The sequence below is a fragment of the Hyperolius riggenbachi genome, chromosome 10, assembly GCF_040937935.1.
Source record: "Hyperolius riggenbachi isolate aHypRig1 chromosome 10, aHypRig1.pri, whole genome shotgun sequence".
NCBI lineage: Eukaryota > Metazoa > Chordata > Amphibia > Anura > Hyperoliidae > Hyperolius > Hyperolius riggenbachi.
This window is the reverse complement of record NC_090655.1, coordinates 143,437,656-143,457,718: the sequence shown is the minus strand read 5'-3', so window position 1 is coordinate 143,457,718 and position 20,063 is coordinate 143,437,656. Positions and strand designations below refer to the sequence as shown.

General features: G+C 47.6%; 1 long non-coding RNA gene across 2 annotated transcripts in view; it reads left to right on the top strand.

Moving 5' to 3' along the window:
* Nucleotides 1-20,063, top strand: part of LOC137535703 (uncharacterized) — a 394,317-nt gene that overhangs the window by 30,796 nt on the left and 343,458 nt on the right. The gene's annotated exons all lie outside the window — the stretch shown is intronic.

The following is a 20,063-nucleotide window of genomic DNA, read 5'->3' as shown; positions in this document are numbered from 1 at the left end:
AAATTACGTATTTGGCGCAGAGTAGGGTTATAATCTCTAAAGTGCAGAAATCCCATTACATTCCTAAACTGGAGGCATAAAGTGCTTTAAAACATCTTGTGTGTGTATACATCGATCAGGTAGTGTAAGTAAAGTACTGCTTCACACTGACAGTCCAAATTCATTGTTTAGCGCACCGCCGCAAACAGCCGCAAAGGGTTGGCATTAGTTGACACTCTCAGGACATAAAATGTCAGTCCTCTCGGTGGCAATGTTTGTGTAGTGATGGCTGTGCTCGTGTGCACGTTGCGAGAGTGCAGGCGACGGCGGTTTTCCAGCCCATATGGTCAGGCTGAGGTAGTTCAATGACAGAACAAGAGTGACTGTCCAGCTGATTGAATTTGGTCTGTCCACAATGAAGCAATGACCTTATTATCGTGGGTGGGCCCCCAACACACTCATATAGGTAATTGCTTCCTTGTGAAATGCAAGCCCCTTCACCATGTCTAGGTAACAATCATGAAGGGGAATTGACACATGTACATGCCTTTTATTTTGTTGTTGTTACAGCCAGAGTGCAACTCAAAAAATTAGGCACGTGCACACACCAGAAAAATTATTATTTTTGGTAGCTAGCAGCGGCTTTAAACATTCAGGATCCACCCGGAGTCCTGGACCCCATCGGTGGTGGCGGAGAAAGCAGTCAAGAGGTGTGCAGGCAGAGATGCTCTGTGGGGGGACTGACTTAGTCTTCGGGCAGGCAATAGCCCTCCGGGATCCATGCCTCATTCATTTTAATAAAGGTGAGGTGCTGAACACTTTTTTGACCTAGGGGACTTCTCTTGTCAGTGACAATGCCTCCTGCAGCTCTGAAGGTCATTTCTGACCGGATGCTTGCGGCGGGGCAAGCCGGAAGTTGGTTGGCAAATTGTGACAGCTCTGGCCACAGGTCAAGCCTGTGCACCCAGTATTCCAGGGTTTTATTGCTGCTCATAGTGTCTATATCCGCCCTTAAGGCCCGGCTACCTGCCGGTCAAGGCATTGTTGGAGGGTGGATCCTGAAGGGCTGATGCAAGGCGGTGTACTAAAGAAAGTCTGCATGTCCGACATCACCATCAGATTGCTAGAGCATCCTGTCCTTGCCTGTGTGGACATGTGAGAAAGAGGAGGAAGATTACTAGCCCCTCTTTCTGTGACATCTGTGTGCTGTGACATCACCCTTAAATGCAGTGTAAAGCATACTTGCCAGCTTGTTGTGAAAGTGCTGCATCCTTTCTGCCTTCTGCTAATTTGGTAACATCTTTGCCACTTTGTGCTTTTACCGAGGATCTAGTAGCATTGCCACCCAGTACAGGTCTTTCTGCTTGAGTTTTTTTATACGGGGTCCCTCAACAGGCTGGACAGCATGAAAAACCCCATCTACACAAGGTTGAATGCTGACCTAGTCATCATCTTCTTTGCCTCTTCCTCACTGATTTCAGGGAAGTTCTCCTCCTCCCTCCAGCCCCGAACAATACCACGGGTACACAAAAGGTGAACAGCATAAGCCCCCTGTGACACCTGCTGCGGTTGTTCTTCTATCTCCTCCTCAAAGCCAACTTTCTCCTCACCTTACTACTCTTCCCCAAACTCCTCCTCCTCCCCCCTCCTCTGCTGCGGGTTTACCACAAATCTGGTTCTGGTGGTGATTGTTCCCACAACTCTTCCTCTTTGTGTTTGCTCCTCTACAGCTTTATCCACCACTCTACGCATGGCACGCTCCAGAAAAAAATGGGATCAGGTCGATGATGGCACCTTCACTGTGACTCACCAGGTTTGTCACCTCCTCAAATAGACGCATGAGCCTGCAGGCATTACTCATGAGTGTCCAGTTCCTCGGCAAAAAAATCCCCAGCTCCCCAGAGCCTGCCCTAGCACTGTAGCTGTACAGATACTTGTTGACTGTTTTCTCCTGTTGTAGCGGGCAGTCAAACATGAGTGTTGAATTCCAGCGAGTTGGGCTATCACAAATCAAGCGCCTCACTGCAAGTTCTTTCTCCACTGAATATCGGAGAAGCGCACCATGGCTGTGTAGGAACGCCTGAAAAGCCCACACACCTTCCTGGACTGCTTCAGGACCTCCTGTAAGCCTTGGAACATACACACAAGTCATTGGATTATAAGATTCAGCACATGTGCCATGCAGGGCACATGTGTCAACTTGCCCGAACTTGAGAGGAGAGCGCAGCAGTAGAGTAGCATTCAGCCGAGGAGGACGATGACAGTGAAGAGGATGTAGGAGGAGAAGAGGTGGTGGTGTCAGCAGGCTTGCCTGCAAGCCGTGGCGGTGTCACCAAGTCCGCTGCACAACCACGTACTCCATGTTTGCCAGCGGTCAGCAGGTTTACTTAATGTGCCATATAAGTAATATATCTGCCCTGACCGTGCTTTGCAGACCAGGCTTCCATGGTCAGATGGACCCTTGACCCAATGCTGTGTGCCAGAGATGACACCACTTGCCTTTCAACATCACAGTACAGTTTGGGTATCGCCTTTTTGGAAAAATTGTGGCCTGGTATTTTCCACTGTGTTGTCCCAATCGCCACAAATTTTTGGAAGGCCTCAGAGTCCACCAGCTTGTATGGTGACAGCTGGCGGGCTAACCGTTCTGACAAGCCAACTGTCAGACATTGGACAAGGGGGTGACTGGCAGACATATGCTTTTTTAGCTCAAGTATTTCCTTAACAGACACCTGGCTGTGGGCAGAGGAGTAGGGATGATCGGAAAGAGCAAATTCCGTTCCGCCAGAAATCACAGATCTCGTCAGTGTTAAATTCTGTTGCTATGATAATTCCGCCGGATTTGTACGACATTCAATGGAATTCCGGATTCCGTCAGTAAATTAAAAAAAATCGCGAAAGTAACCCTGTTTATCCTACATGATAGCCCATAGACCCTATTAACCTCCCTTCCTCCCTCCTCCCTTCCTCCCTCCTCCTTTCCTCCCTCCTCCCTTTCTCCCTCCTCCCTTTCTCCCTATTCCCTCCTCCTCCCGGAGGATTATAAGAGGGAGGAGGGTCTCATCTTCCAGGGAATTGTAGTATTTAAAAAGCCAGCTTACATACCGTGGCTGGGAACTGAACCCAGGCTGGGCTGGGAATTGAACCCAGGTCTGAGTGTGTGGTAGGAAACTCACTTAACCACTATACCACCACCAACACTACATGCTGAAGCCAGCCTAGCATGTACCATTGTGATATACCCAAGAGAAAAATTAGCTCTCTTTCTCTCTCTCTCTAGGACTTTATGCCATTGAACTGAATTTTCAGCTTAAAACCATCAACGGATACCGGCAGAATTTTACAGGCAATTCCGCCAGATTGAAAAAGCAATTCCGTTCCGACCAAACGGAACGGAATGAACAATTTCTGGCTAAAAATTCCGGAAAATACAATTTAGAAATTTACGTAGAAAGCGGTTACCATCCCTACTAGAGAGAGAGATGAATCTACCTGGCTATCTGGGGTTCTCTTCGGACAACTGTTGAACACACAAGGCAAGGCCATGCCTGGGTGGGCTTAAACCACCAACGTTGCAGTTAACAGCCAAACGCGCTAATTAATTGTGCCACACAGACTGTGTACCACAAAGACTGTGCATGCAGTTGCTGTTGAAGGATTTTATGGGGATGTATGTGTGTCTTTTTTGGAGGGAGGTAGTAAGTCTTTTCCAAGAAATTTCAGCATGTAGTGTTGGTGGTATAATGGTTAGGATAGCAGCCTACAGAGCGGTAGGCCTGGGTTCTATTCCCAGTCAATGTTAGTTGGCTTTTGACATGCTACAAATCCTTAAGCAAGCTAATGTTTCTCTTGGATATATCATAATGGTACATGCTAGGCTGGCTTCAGCATGTAGTGTTGGTGGTGGTATAGTAGTTAAGTGAGTTACCTACCACACATTCAGACCTGGGTTCAATTCCCAGCCATGGTATGTAAGCTGGCTTTTGAAATACTACAATTCCCTGGAAGACGAGACCCTCCTCAGGGAGGAGGGAGGAAGGAAGGAAGGAGAAGATTTAGGTGAGTAAGTAAATTTGAATTCCGTAAAATTCTGTGGAATACAAAAAATTTCCGCGCAATTCTGTTTTAGAGCTATTGCAATTATGTTCCGTGATATCAGAACCAAAATCACCAAATTCTGTCCGGAATCATGGAATTTACAATTCCGCGGAATCCAGTAACCATCCCTACAGAGGAGCAGGAACTGCTCAAGATGAGCGGCAGAGTGGAGGAGAGTGGCTGTGAAGGTGCAAAGGCAGCAGAGGATAAAGCGGCTAAAGATGCTGGACCAAGAGGAGGAAAAGGAGGCTGAGGGTGGCTTTGCGTTTGTGTGCTGCTTGCTTTTACCTCATGCTCATCCCATTGGTGTTTGTGCTGGGACATCATGTGCCTTCATAAGGCAGTTGTCCCTAGGTGGGCGCTACTCTTTCCACGACTCAGGTTTCGTTGGCAGGTATTACGGATGGCATTGCTGTAATCTGAAGCAGAGACACAAAAAATGCTGCACTGCTGATCTCTGGGATAACAGGATTCTGGTGGTGGCAGCAGCAGGTGTTGAAGGGTGTGTTGACTGGCTGACCCTAGGTGGCGATACATGCTGTCGGACACTGCCACGAGCTCACCCTGTTGCTTAAAGCAACTCGTCTCCACCTCCTCTGTCTCTCCCCCTCTGAACTGTCCACCTGTTTATCTCGTCTTCTGGACTCCCACGTGACATCCATGCCCACATCGTCATCATCCATAGCTTCGCTTGTATCAGACACTTCCAAAACTGCACCAACAACAGGTAGTTCATCACCATCCTCAGACCTTACGTCCATGTGTGTAGTGACGACTAACTCAGACAGATGAGGTGGTATTGGTGTAACATCCTTAGCGCCTTCATCTTGTACTATTAATGCTCGTGCATCAGTAAAGTCACCACAAACATGTGAATAACTCCTGCGACCTCTGAAGTGGATCGGCTGTTGTGCTGGTGGTGGTGGTGGTGGCTGCAGGCTGAGTGGTGAGTAGTTGTGGGGTGCCCGACTCAGAGCAGAAGGAGAAAGGTATGTCACGGTTTCGTGCTGAAGCTGAGGAAGATGAGGTGTTCTGTGTTGTTAACCAGTCAACTATGTCCGCAGAATTTTGGGGGTTCAGGGTATGTGCCCTCTGAACTTTGTGCATTGGTCGAGGGCTGCACGAAATCACACCAACACGACCTCAAAAAGACCTGCGGGGTGGCCTGTCTCTGTATCTGCTTGTCATTTTTTCCATATTGTGGTATGGAGTAGTACTGTAGTACTAACAATACAGTATCACTGGGCTGTGTAATTGAACACACACAGAGAGATATGCAGTTGAGATATTACAATGGTTGTGCAAAGGCTGAAGTGCTGTAAAAGCAGTGTGAACAATCAAATGGCTCCGTGGACTGTGGGCTGTAAGCAGAGCTGTTGTTAGGAACTAGGTGCTGGTTGTGGTTTTTACTTGGACTGCCTTGAACTTTTCACTATGCCACCAGCAGAGGGCTTTATGGACATGTCGCAGACCTGGAGTTCTGTCGTCTCCCAGCAGAGGGCTCTGTGGACTGTGAGCAGCCCTGATGTTCAGCAATATACCATCTTGTTTGTTACCTGGACTATATAAGAACTGCCTTTTCCTCCTGCTGGTTGCCACAGAGCTTAGCAGTTGTTTGCAGTCCTGGACTTCTGGACAACCTGGTACCTGACTTGTTCCTTGTTCTGAGATTTGCATTTTCCTTTCTGTTGCTGAACTCTGTATACTTTGTCTGACTCTGATTCCTGCCCTTTCCTCTGTACTTCAATTGGTTTGTTGCCTGACTTTGCTTTATGTTTTGATCATGATTTCTGCCTGCTCCCTCTTGTACTGCGATTGTTTGTATATATATTATTCCTGTGTATATTCCTGTGTGTGTATGTGTATATGTATATATATATAATATATGTGTGTATTATATACATGTGTGTGTATGTATGTATTAGATAGGGTCCTTGGGGTTTTACACATTTATTTGTATGGTGAATGATCTGTATATAGTGTGTTGTGCATGTGGTTTGCGTCTGCTCTGTATATAGCGTGTTCTGCAAGTGGTTTTCATCTTATTTGCATTTATCTGTGTGTTTGCACAACACACGATCAGAATAAACCATTATTGCACATTATTCCTTGTTTCAGTGTCTGTATTGATGCACACTGTGGTCATCACCTGTTCTTCCGTTCAGGTTTGTAACAATTATGCTATAGTTAGTGCAATCACAAATACAGTTGAAAGATATGCACTGGTAATACTGTGTGCTGGCGGACTACAACTAGGGCCAGCTGCGTGGACTGTGTGCTGTAAGCAGTGTGTCACCGACAAAGAGAGCTATGCTATAGTAAGTTCAATCACAAAAATAGTTTAACCACTTTGTCCTCCTTGACGTATAAAAACGTCAAGGACAGGCGCGCTCCCCCGGCCGATCGCGCGCGGGCACGCGCACTCCCGGCCGCGGAGTCGGTAGCCACGGAATCAATGTATCGGGCTAGGGAGCCCGATCATTGATTCCTCTCCCCCGCTGAAAAAGCGACAGCTTCTCTCGGAAGCTTCGCTCTTTCTGAAGCTGTGTCCCTCTAAGCGTACATTGTACGCTTAGAGTGACGTCATGTAAAAAAAATCGAGATTGCCATCTTGTGGCCAAAAAGTAAAACTACAAGTAAATGCCCAAAAACATTACAATACACCAATATTTCCCAAAAAATAAAACACTTTTATATCCCACCCTCCCAAAAATGCCCACATAAAATGTTTAATAAAAAAACAAAAAAAACAAAAAACATTACTATAAAAAAAAAAAACATAAATATTTACCTAAGGGTCTAAACTTTTTAAATATCTATGTAAAGATGAAATATTTCTCTCTATTTTTTTTTTTTTTTTATAAGCTTGTAAATAGTGATGTATGCAAAACGTAAAAAATGCTCTTTTCTTTCCAAATAAAATATTGTCGCGATACATTGTGATAGGGACATAATTTAAATGGTGAAATAACCGTGACAAATGGGCAATAACAATACGTGGGTTTTAATTATGGAGGCATGTATTATTTTAAAACTATAATGGCCGAAAACTGACAAATAATGAATTTTTTAATTTTTTTTCTTATTCTTCCTGTTAAAATGCATTTACAGTAAAGTGGCTCTTAGCAAAATGTACCCCCCAAAGAAAGCCTAATTGGTGGTGGAAAAAACAAGATATAGATCAGTTCATTGTGATGAGTAGTGATAAAGTTATAGGCTAATGAATGGGAGGTGAACATTGCTCGGATGCATAAGCTGAAAACGACTGAGATGTTAAGTGGTTAAAGATATGCACTAGTAATAGTGTGTTGGCGGACTACAAGGGCCAGCTGGGACTGTGTGCACTGTGTCATAGAGGAACAAAAACACACCAGAACAATATTAGCCTTCAAAAGGGCTTTTTTGGGGTGCTTTCAGCAATGAATTTCAGCAAGGAGCAAGCTAAACAGCCTAGCTAACTGTCCCTGTCTCAGCAGCAATCTCTCCCTTCCCCTCACTACAGCAGAAGCCGGAGACTGAGAACATGGCCGGTGCTGCTATGTTTTTAGAGGGGGTGGGGGCCCAGTGGGGGAGTGCAGCCTTATTGGTTGCCATGTGTCTGCTGACTGTGATGTAGAGGGTCAAAGTTTAGCCCAATGACGAGGTACAGGCGGTGGGTCCAATGCGCTGTGTTTCTGCGTCCTGCCGCAGACGCGAACAGCTCAATTTCGCCGGGAACTGTCTGCCGGCGAACCGTTTGGACCATCTTTACCAATAAGCAAATGGCAACTCTTATTTCTGGCCTGAGCACTTAACTATACAGATTCCACTTTGTCACTGTTCTCAGCCATGTCTTCCATCAAAAAAAGAAAAAAGACAGCACACCACTGGCTGCAATTCACTTTTGCTGTATATTCATGTGTTTTGTGCCATGAATATACAGAGAAAGTAAATTGCAGCCAGTGGTGAGCGGTCTCTTTTTCTTTTTTGAAGTTGCCCGAAACAGTTTGAGCAGTCCGGTTTGAGGCCTGGCACCGGCAAACAATCAGGTTGACTACACCTGATCAAGCTGCATCCTTGGCAATACATATTGGACTGTATGTCTTCCATCAAAACTGGAGATAAGGAAGTTTTAACAAACATACAGACCTCCCTTGTTTGTTTTTTTTTGTTTTTTTAATCTATCTTTTCTAAAAACACTTTAATTGCCCAAATTTACCATCCAGGCATGGCTAGCATCCATCCATGTTTATTATGCCTACAATATCACAATCTTTATCTCTCATTAGCAACTCTAGTTCATCAATCTTATTTGAAAGGGTTCTAGCATCGGCTAGCATGCATTTTATGTTATTACCAATACACTTTACTTTTTTTGTAGCACATACTGAAGCAGTAGAATGTTTAATCTCCTCCTTATGGCTTGTTTCATCCTTACTCTTTGAGCTTCCCATACTCCCCTTTCCAGGATCTATATTCCCAGGATCTAATTGTCTGTCTACTCTGTTTAATTCCCACGTAGTCTCCTTTCCCAACCCCCTCCCCCCAGGTCCTAGTTTAAAAACTCCACCAACCTTCTAACCATCATCTTCCCCTGCACAATACAGCAGCACCCTCCCCATATAGCTGTTTATGTGAAGGCCATCCCTAAAGTAGACAGTTGTTTTTTTGTTTTGTTATAATGGATATTGCATTTTTTTTTACTGCATCAAGAAACATAGCTATCATTTTTAGGGCTGGGACCCACTAGGCGTGCTTTGGCAGCTCTTGCTGATCATCTGCGTTCGGCAAAGTGCTATGGCAGTGGTTCCGTATGGCGGTGGTCCCACTAGCAGAATTACAATCGCGGAGCCTACAATATCAGTAGCCTGATATTTTTCGCTCCAGGAAATTACAGCACTTCCACAATTTTGAAATGCATGCGGGTGCTTTACGATTCCACAAAGCTCCCGTAGTAGGTCCCAGCCGTGTACATGTAATTAAGATGCTAGGAAATTTGGGCGCAGGGTGAAGGTGAAAAACTGCTCACCCTGCTCCTGCAAAATTCCTGGCCGTGTTACCAGTTTTTCCCCCTCCAGGTCACTGTGGGCTGTGGGGTAAGATGCAATTCGGCAGCCAGCTATTGCTTTTGCCTGAATTATGCTGTTTTTATCGTAATTTGTGCTTCATCTCTTGACATCACTCAAATTACTGCTTGAGTGCCGCTATAGCCATAATACTCATTGCAGCCTATGGTGGCACCTGGTGCACCCAAATTTCCAGCGCTGTTTTTGCCTGACTCGTCCTAGCCCTAAGATACTAAATAATAATGACATTTGTATCGATGGCTGTGATATTAAGGTAAAGCCTATTTGTTATAGTTTAAAATATAGGTTGTAGTCATTTCAGGGTGCATATTTAGTTTTTAGCTTACCCTCACACACAGCGAGGTAGGCATCCTGCATATAAGCCTTCCTTCCATTTTTAATACAGCCAAACTCTGTTTAGCTCTGCAGCTGTGCCATTTTTCATCTACAGCACTGATGCTGCAATCATTTGGAGTGTAAAGCTTGTTTTGCTAAATGTGTAGGCTTGTTGTTATATGATCATTCTAGTGGTTTGTTATTACATGCAAATTGAATTGATGTAGCCCAAACTATGTTAATTGGTAAACAAAATGCTCATGCTGGCACCTAATTCTTATATTAACTTAAATAGTCTGCGTTTTGGACAACAGCCAGACAATTTACATAGAGAAATATTTTATTGGTTCATTGGCATATTTTAGCGGTATAGAATGTAATACAGTTTATAAATACGGTTTCAGAATTGAATGTTTGTCATCTCAGGGACAGTACATGAATAAATTACTTCTGCAAAATGTTTACTTTATTTTCAGTAGTAATGCTCGGTTCTTGATGTGTTTAACCTCCTTAGCGGTAACCCCGTGTGTGACACGGGGTAAGCCGCCGGAGGGTGCCGCTCAGGCCCTGCTGGGCCGATTTTAATAATTTTTTTTTTGCTGGACGCAGCTAGCACTTTGCTAGCTGCGCCAGCACTCTGATCGCCGCCGGCCCCTTTGCGATCGCCGCTATCTGCTGCGGCGCGGGCCCCCCCCCCCCTCCAGACCCCAGCGCTGCCTGGCCAATCAGTGCCAGGCAGCGCCGAGGGGTGGCCCGGGACTCCCAATGACGTCCCGACGTCAGTGACGTCGGTGACGTCATCCCGCCCCGTCGCCATGGCGACGGGGGAAGCCCTCCAGGAAATCCCGTTCTTTGAACGGGATTTCCTGATCGCCTATCGCCGGAGGCGATCGGCGGGGCTGGGGGGATGCCGCTGAGCAGCGGCTATCATGTAGCGAGCCCTCGGCTCGCTACATGATAAAAAAAAAAAAAAAAAAAAAAAAAACTGTTGCGCTTCCCCCTGGCGGTATTTTTCATACCGCCAAGGGGGTTAAAAGAGAAGTGTTATTTGACTAATATAAAATGGAAGTAGAAGCACAGTACCTGGCACCAAATGCAGCAGGGCAGACACACCGGGGATGGGAACCGGAGCGTGCACGTCCAAAATGTAGTAGTAGTCCAATGTAGTAGAAAGCAAAGGCGGAGGCACCGCTTCTTAAAATCCCTTTATTCCGGTGGGGGAGATAGCAGGTACATAGCAGTGGGGGTATCAGATGCCTGACAGCTGTTTCGCTGGCTCAAACCAGCTTCTTCAGAGGCAGATTGTACACAATCTGATACCCCCACTGCTATGTACCTGCTATCTCCCCCACCGGAATAAAGGGATTTTAAGAAGCGGTGCCTCCGCCTTTGCTTTCTACTACATTGGGTTATTTGACTAAGAATTACCAGGGAATACAATTTGTAATTTAAATCTATTCATTTATCTTGTCCTTCAATTGTTCTTAATCGGCATTTTTACAATACCTTACGGACATGATTTTTGCCTGCAGTTTCTCAGTTTACCTGCTGGAGGCTCTTTGCTTCGGGGTGGCAGTGCTTTGTGTTCACTAGCAGGTGGCCTTCATGCAACATATTCTGGACATCCATTCATTGTGACCCATTGTAAGAGTATGTATGGACTTGACCCATCTCAGAACCCTGCTAAACATCACTTCAGCTTGGCTCTCCTGTTGCTGTCATGCTGTGTTCTGTGCTCCCAGCTCTGAAACCTGTGTTCTGATAAGACCTCCTGGCTTTTGTCCCGGCTTGTTCTGACTCTGATTTGCCTTGCGCTTGTCTGCTGATGGCTTGTCTGTTTATATATTTGTTTAGATAGGTAGATGTTATTAGGATTGCTGTGTTGGCTTCACTGTTGGGTTTGGCATTGTTCACATGGGTAGCAGGAAAAAAGGGAGAGAGAGAGAATATTTTAACACTTTGTTTGCAATTCACCACTGTGAGAGGATAGAGAGAGTGTTCGGTCGCATTGAGAATGGAGGTCATTGTATGGTTCTGATGCTGAGTGCAGTCATAACACAATTCCTGGCTGTCTACCCTTTGCCCCTTTTCCCTGCACAGCGTACCCACTCACAGGGAGAAATGCTGATGTCGCTACCAAAGGATCATAGAGTGTTGAATGAGCAGGCTGGATGGGTGTTATATAGTTGAGCAGCTCTCTATTTAAGTTTGGAATGGGGAGATATACAACTGAAAGGAGACAAAGGCTTGGCCACAGGAAGCCTATACACACCTTCCCACTCACACACAGGGTGTCAATCCGAGAATTAATGTAGGACTAAGGTATCCTTTAAAACAGGCACCCAATTTGGGTGCCAGATATACTGTGCCACCAAACCTGTAAGTGCCAAAAATAATTCCAGGTACAACCCCCATTGTACTTGGCAAGATAAAGGTGTGTGTGTGTGTGTGTGTGTGTGTGTGTGTTTGCAGATATGTCTTTCTCCGTGTGTCTGTACACTGTGTGAGAGATCAGTGGTGTATATATCCCCCTCTCTTCATGTCATGGGGAGGGGGGGACCAAATCAACAAACTATTGCTGGGGGTGCAGCAATCCAACAAGATCATGTTGGATTCTTATGGGGGATCAACAAGCGGCAAAAACACTCTGGAGGATGGCACCGGATTTTTCTACAGGAACCAGAGGTTTCCTGGTTGTTGGGTAAGAACCGTGTGTGTGTGTGTGTGTGTGTGTGTGTGTGTGTGTGTGTGTGTGTGTGTGTGTGTGTGTGTGTATCAGTGATGCTCGAATGCCCCTTTTTATTATTCGAGTTTGGTCGAATTTGAATAGTAAATTATTCGAATTCGGTCGAATATTCGAGTCGAATATTTTTTACTATTCGATTCGACCTCGGACTTCAAGCTCACTATTCGAGTCGGTATTCAAGCTCATTATTCGAGCTGACTATTCGAATTGGCCTTAAATAGCTTCCAACACTTGTTTTGAGGGTGAATGATGCAAGAAACATCTTTTTTTCCAAGTAACAACAGCAAGTGATTATGTGGGGATGTTCCTTTTAAAAAAAAAAAAAAAAGGTGGAAAGAGAAGAGAAGTTGTGTCCAAAATTCTGTTCAGTAGTGTATATACTTCTTCTTCTTCTTTATCTTCTATATCTTCTTCTTCTTCTTCATCTTCATCTTCTTCTTCATCTTCATCTTCATCTTCTTCATCTTCATCTTCATCTTCATCTTCTTCATCTTCATCTTCATCTTCATCTTCATCTTTCATCTTCTTTTTCATCTTCATCTTCATCTTCTTTTTCATCTTCATCTTCTTCTTCTTCTTCTTCTTCTTTTTCATCTTCATCTTCATCTTCTTTTTCTATATCTTCTTTTTCTATATCTTCTTTTTCTATATCCTCTTCTTATTATTATTTTTCTATTTCGTCTTCTTCTTTTTCTATATCTTCTTCTTCTTTTTCTATATCTTCTTCTTCTTCTTCACTTATTTCTCTTTTATATATATTTTTTTAAAGAAATGCAGCTATTTTTGAGCGTAATAAATAGCTGGTGGTGCACGCATGTTGGAAGCGCCATTGTATGTGCTCCCTGGCAGTGGAAACACACAGACAGCAGGAGGTAAATTCAGCAGCAGCAGCAGCAGGAGGAGGATGATTGTGTGGCAGCAGGCAGTCAATGAGGCAGGCAGCGAGACATAATAGGCTGTGTGGTACCTAGCGGTGGTACCAGGCCGTAAATACACAGCATGAGGTTCCAGACAGCGCCGCGGTCGTGAAGCCCACATCATGTCCAATACACAACTGGGACAACACAGTTTTCAACCCGGACACCTCTAAAAATATCACAAACTATTAATAAAAAGTATATATATTTTTTTTGTTTTTTTAAAGAAATGCAGCTATTTTTGAGCATAACAAACGGCTGGTGGCGCATGGTGGAAGCGCCATTGTATGTGCTCCCTGGCAGTGGAAACACACAGACAGCAGGAGGTAAATTCAGCAGCAGGAGGAGGAGGATGAGTGTGTGGCAGCAGGCAGTCAATGAGGCAGGCAGCGTGACATAATAGCCCTGGTACCTAGCGGTGATACCAGGGCTGTAAATAAACACAACAGGAGGTCCCAGAAAGCGGTCGTGCAGCCCACATCGTGTCCAATACACAACTGGCACAACACAGTTTTCAACCCGGGCACTTCAGAAAAATTAAACCTTTTTTTTTTTAAATGCTTTTTTTGTTTTGTTTTCACAGCAAATTACACAGATATAGCTATTGTTTGACGTAATAGCTGGTGGCAGAGTGGCAGCAGAAGGTAATTCTGTGTACCCTGGCAGTGGGAAACACAGACAGACAGCAGCAGCAGCAGGAGGAATGGAGTAATGAGTAGCTATTGTTTGATGTAATAGCTGGTGGCAGAGTGGCAGCAGAAGGTAATTCTGTGTACCCTGGCAGTGGGAAACACAGACAGACAGCAGCAGCAGCAGGAGGAATGGAGGAGTAATGAGAGTAGCTATTGTTGGACGTAATAGCTGGTGGCAGAGTGGCAGCAGAAGGTAAATCTGTGTACCCTGGCAGTGGGAAACACAGACAGACAGACAGCAGAAGGGCAGTACACAGCAGCCCACTGTAGATGTAAAATGTGTGGCTGCAGGCGACGTAATAGTCAAAGTGAACCAGGCTGGCTTAGTGAGCAGGAGCCAGGAGGTGGTAAAGGGTGGTAAGGCACATTAACGATGGTTCTTCCGGCAGCCAGTTCATGTCCTGCTCTCGCCAAGAAACGGGAGCCAGGAACTCGCCTTCCACCCACGCCTGGTTCTTCTTGAGAAACGTCAGTCTGTCCACAGACTTGTGAGACAGACGTGAGCGTTTCTCGGTGACCACGCCACCAGCTGCACTGAAGCAGCGCTCGGACAGCACGCTGGAAGGGGGGCAGGACAGCACTTCCAGGGCGTACTGCGCCAGCTCGCTCCAGATCTCCAGGCGCTTGACCCAATACTCCATGGGATCAACAGGGGCATCGCTGTCAAGCCCGCTGTAGGACCCCATGTAGTCAGCCACCATGCGGGTCAGGCGCTGGCTGTGACCGGAGGAGGATGCTGCTGCATGCACCTCCTCTCTAGTCACTGCTGCCGGAGCCTCTACAGTCCTGTAGAGCTCGTTGCTGAGAGACAGCAGGTCTGTGGGGCACTTGCTGCTGGATGCAGGCACCTGCTGCTGCCTCTGTGCTGGCTGGACAGTGGGGGTGGAAGGCTGGGGGAAGGCTTCCTCCAAGCGCTCAACAAGGGCCTGCTGCAAGCTCCTTATTTGTTGCGCTGGGTCTTCTCCTGCAGGCGGCAGGAACTCGCTCAACTTCCCCTTGAGGCGTGGGTCCAACATCATGCTGATCCAGATGTCCTCCCTCTGCTTCATCTGGATCACCCTGGGGTCCTTGCGCAGGCACGTCAGCATGTGCGCTGCCATTGGGAAGAGGCGGGCCACGTGTGCTGGCACATCGACGGCAGTGCTGTCCTCATCCTCCTCCTCTGCCTCCTCAGCCTCATCCTCTCTCCACCCCCGCACCAACTCAGCTGCGCTGTGCTGATCCCCCTCATCAGCAGCAAGGTCAGGGACCTCCACCAAGTCCTCCTCCTCCTCCCCCTCAGAGGTGGACTGTGCAGCTGCTTGCCGCTACTGCTGGTCCAAGGCTGCCGCTCCCTGTTCCAGCAAAGCATCGAGGGCCCTGTTCAGCAGACAAACCAGGGGCACCCACTCGCAGACCATAGCATGGTCCCTGCTCACCATGTTAGTGGCCTGCATAAAGGGAGCCAGCACTAAGCACACCTGCTGCATGTGCCTCCAGTCGTCATCGGGGACGATGGACGGGATGTTGCTGGTCTTGTCCCTTTTCTGAGCGGCGGAAACAGTGGCCAGGGCGAGGTACTGGTTGACAGCGTGCTTCTGTTCAACCAGACGCTCCAACATCGCCAGGGTGGAGTTCCAGCGAGTTGGAACATCAAGGATCAGCCGATGGCGTGGCAGCTCCAGCTCCTTTTGCACGTCTTCCAGGCTCGCACAGGCTGCAGCCGAGCGCCGGAAGTGACGCACAACGTTCCTTGCCGTTTCCAGCAGTTCGCCCATCCCCTGGTAGGTGCGCAAGAACTTCTGCACCACCAGGTTCAGCACGTGGGCAAGACAGGGGATGTGGGTCAGGTTTCCCCTGTCAATTGGGGCAACCAGATTGGCCCCATTGTCGGCCACCACCTCTCCGACTCTGAGGCCTCTGGGGGTCAGCCAAATCCTCTCCTGCTCCTGGAGTTTGGCCAACACATGGGTTGCCATCAGTTTGGTCTTCCCAAGGCTGACCAACTGCAGCAGCGCTTGGCAGTGGCGGGCCTTCACGCTGCTGCTGAGGCGGGGGGTTTGGCCAGGTGTGCCGGAGGATGGCAGAGGATCGGAGGAACCTGCTGCAGTTCCCCTGACCCTGCGGAGTGGCACCACCCACTGTGTTGCTGCTGCTGCTGTGCCCGCTGCTGCTCTCCCATCCTCACCCCCTTCCACCAAGCTGACCCAGTGGACAGTGAAGGACAGGTAGCGGCCTGTCCCGAAGCGGCTGCTCCAGGAGTCCATGGTGACGTGGACCCTTTCACCAACCGCGTGCTCCAGCCCTCGCTCCACATTGGCCATCACAAAGTGGTGCAGTGCAGGAATGGCCTTGCAGGCAAAGAAGTGTCTGCTGGAGAGCTGCCAGTCTGGGGTTGCACAAGCAAGCAGCGCACGCATGTCGCTCCCCTCCTGCACGAGCGTGTATGGCAGGAGTTGGGAGCACATGGCCCGTGCCAGCAAGCCGTTCAGCTGACGCACGCGACGGCTGCTGGGAGGCAGAGCCCTAACCACCCCCTGGAAGGACTCGCTCAAAAGGCTCTGGCGTGGCCTTTTGCTAGCACGGGAATCAGCGGACACAGCAGAAGAGGCCACTGAGGACTGGCTGCCAGAACAGGCCTCAGTGTCGGCGGCAGGAGTTGCAGAGGGGGGAGGAGCAGTGCGTTTCCGCACTCCTGCTGGTGCTGCTGGAGGAGCAGGAGGGCGGGTGGCTGCTGTTGCTGCTGCTTAAGGCTGTGCAGTGATGGGTGTGGTGCCACTGCCAGCACCAGATGCCTTCAGCCTCTGGAACTCCTCATGCTGGTGGAAATGTTTTGCAGCAAGGTGGTTGATGAGCAAGCTGGTGCTGAACTTTAAGGGGTCTGCACATCTGCTCAACTTCCGCTGACAGTGGTTGCTAGTGGCGTACTTGCTGTACACTGTGGGCATGGTGAAAAATCGCCAGATTGGTGACAAAAACAACCCCCTACGGCCTGGAGCCGCTGCTGCCTGTCTCCCTGTGGTGGTTGGGGCAGGGGCTTGGGTGCGGCTGGTGGTGGTACTGGCAGATGCTGCTGCTGCTGCTGCTGCTGAGCCTGAGACACCAGCAGGCTGTGGGACCTGCCTACTGCTGCCAATGCTTGCAATGATGCGCCTCCTTGCAAGGCCCACAAGCGCATCCTCCTCCTCCTCCTCAGAGCTGCTGATGACGACATCCCCTGGAGCTGGTGGCCCCCAGTCTTTGTCTGTCACCGTGTCATCATCATCATCATCCCCCTCCTGAAACATGTCCTGCTGGGATGATGACCACCCAAACTCCTCTCCTGATACATGGATGGGCTGCTTGACTGTCGCCACAGTCTTGCTGTCCAATCCCTCCTCCCCCAAAGTGCCCATCAGCATCTCCTCCTCAAGATCGCCAACAACAGCAAACAATTGACTCATCATGCCTGGGGTCAAAAGACTGCTGAATGACAGGTCGGCGACTGACGGTGAACTGGCCGCCTCCCCAGGCCCTGCTGGGCGGCTGCTGCGAACAGGGGTGGTGGTGGTGGTGGTGGTGGTGAGGGTGGAGGCCTCGGATGCAGAGCTGATGGCGGGCTGCTCCTCCTCCGTCATCAGTTGCACCACAGTGGCTGCATCCTTTTCCTCAATGGGACGTTTCCGACCCGGCTGGAGGAAAATGGGAGCAGGTACTACACGCTACTGCTGCTGTGTCTCTGCAGCGTGAGTTGCAGATGCTCCTGCTGGGCGGTGCCCAAGGCGTCCACGGCCAGTGGCTAGAGGCGGAATGTTAGCCACTGACGCAGCTGCTGCGGAACTGTGCATGGTGGCGCGGCCGCGGCTTGCCACAATGCTGCTCCCTCTCCTCCTGATTCCCTTGCTGCCCTTCCCCTTGCCCAAACCGCGCTGGCTGCCACTTCCAGACATCTTTGATGTTTTGGGCGTAAACAAAAACGTTTTTTAAAAGGGCGGGTGAAAAAGTGGGGTACTTTAATGGAGTGGGTTGGTGGGTGAGGTGACACTAATCACTAAGTGATTAGATCGCTAAGTGATTACTAGTACAGTACTAATACAAAATACAATAATTCAGTAATCAGTAAGTGTGAACAGTGAACAGTGAGTGTGTCCCCTAGTACATTAACTAGAAAATACAATAATCAGTAGTAATCAGTTTCAGTAGAAGGAAATAGAGTGTGTGTAGTACACTACAGACAGTGCACGCACACACACACGCAGGAGCTAGCCTATGAACAGTGACTGAGTGTCCCTAGTACAGTAAGTAGTAACAGTAAGTACAACTAGAAATTACAATAATCAGTAGTAATCAGAAATAAATAGAGTGTGTGTACTGTACAGACAGTACACGCACGCACACACGCAGGAGCTAGCCTATGAACAGTGACTGAGTGTCCCTAGTACAGTAAGTAGTAACAGTAAGTACAACTAGAAATTACAATAATCAGTAGTAATCAGAAGGAAATAGTGTGTGTACTGTACAGACAGTGCACGCACACACGCAGGAGCTATGAACGAACAAACAGTGACAGTGAGTGTCCTAGTACAGTTACAATATACTACAAAATACAATCACTCAGTAGTAAAGGACAGCAGAAACACTGGTATAGATGAGAAATAAACTAACAGAGGACAGGAGGACAGCTGTGCCCACACAGGCAAGGCCCTGAGGCCTAAAGCTGTGTAAGCTTGCCTGCAGCAGCTGGCTGTCTCTATGTAACACACAAGCTACTAACTAAAATACAATGTCTATCTAACTAACAACAATATAGGTGTATATAGGAGGTGTATGTGAGCAAAAACGCTAGGTGATTGACCACAATAAAGCTCTTGCTAAGCCAAAGCACAAAGGAGCAGATCTCTCTCTGTACAAAGTCAGGCAAGGACGGAAAAACCTAAAATGGTGGCCGCTATTTATAGGGTAGGGGCTGGCCAGGGTCCCCCTCTGTGATTGGCTGCCGTCAGAGGGCCTGGGAGCCCTCTGATTGGCTCTAAGGACATCAATCTGGGCTATGACGCTATTCCAGCTCGGTATTCGAGCTCGAATAGCGCTGTTTGCTCGAATAGCGCGAATAGTGAATGGGCTGTTCGAATTAACTTGAATAGCCCATTCGAATAGCTGCAGCTATTCGAGCTCGGTATTCGAGCTCGAATAGCTGAAAAAGATCTCGAATATTCGAGCTACTCGAATATTCGAGCTCTGCTGAGCACCACTAGTGTAGATATGTCTTTCTCCATGTGTCTGTACACTGTGTGAGAGATCAGTGGTGTATATATCCCCCTCTCTTCATGTCATGGGGCCCTGGTGGGTGTCAAAGGGCCTTGCTACCACTTTATCTGACCACTCTCCCTCTACAAGGGGAACCAAACTTATCTAGAGCCCCATTTTATCTTAATCCATTTCCATCTGCACTTGTTTTTATCAGGGACATAATTTGCTATTGTATTTTTTCTTTCTAATATTTTATCAGTTGGTTGCATACATTTATTTAAATAAGAAGTGGTTGTATGTTGGTAGTGTTCTAGGTAGGTTTTGCAATGAGTTTATATTGTATTTAAAAGGCGCATGCAAAGTACATCTAATGTTGCATTTCAATGTTGGAGTTGTAGCATAAGGGTGTGTGTGTGGGGGGGAGGAGGAGGGGGGGGGGGGGGTCAGGGACACTTGCCTAGGGTGCCAAAGCGGTCAAAAATGGCTCTGCAATGGTGGTCAAAACGGCCTGAAATAGCGAACGAAATTGCATTTTATGGTTTTATGGCGCAGTGTAGGAAGGGGTGCACAACTCATTCAGTTGTCATTCCCCTTTTGTGTTTGAAGCGGAAAGAAATAAGAAAAGGAGATGCATGGCAGTGACTGCAAGCCAGATAACTAGATTAAGGTGTTGGGGGCCCTGGGGCACCTCTTAGTCTAATAGCAATCAGAGTGCAACGGGTGGGAGGGATGGAGGAGTGTACTTTGGTGTCTCAGCCTTGGGTGCTGGAGGACCTTGTCCCAACTCTGTCTTGCAAAATCCCTAATCTGTACGTGTACTATAAACCATCGGTTGGTTATGTATACCTGACTTCTGAGGGTATATAGAAATGATTATTGTATTTCTTACAATGCCCAGGTGCTATGCGTTATGTGTTGCTTCTTAGCTATGTGGAGGTGAAATATACAAAACAGTGGCTATAAATGTGTACACAAGTCTGATAAAATGCCAGGTTTTTGTGATGAAAAAGTAATTAGACCACTATAAATCAGTACAAAACTT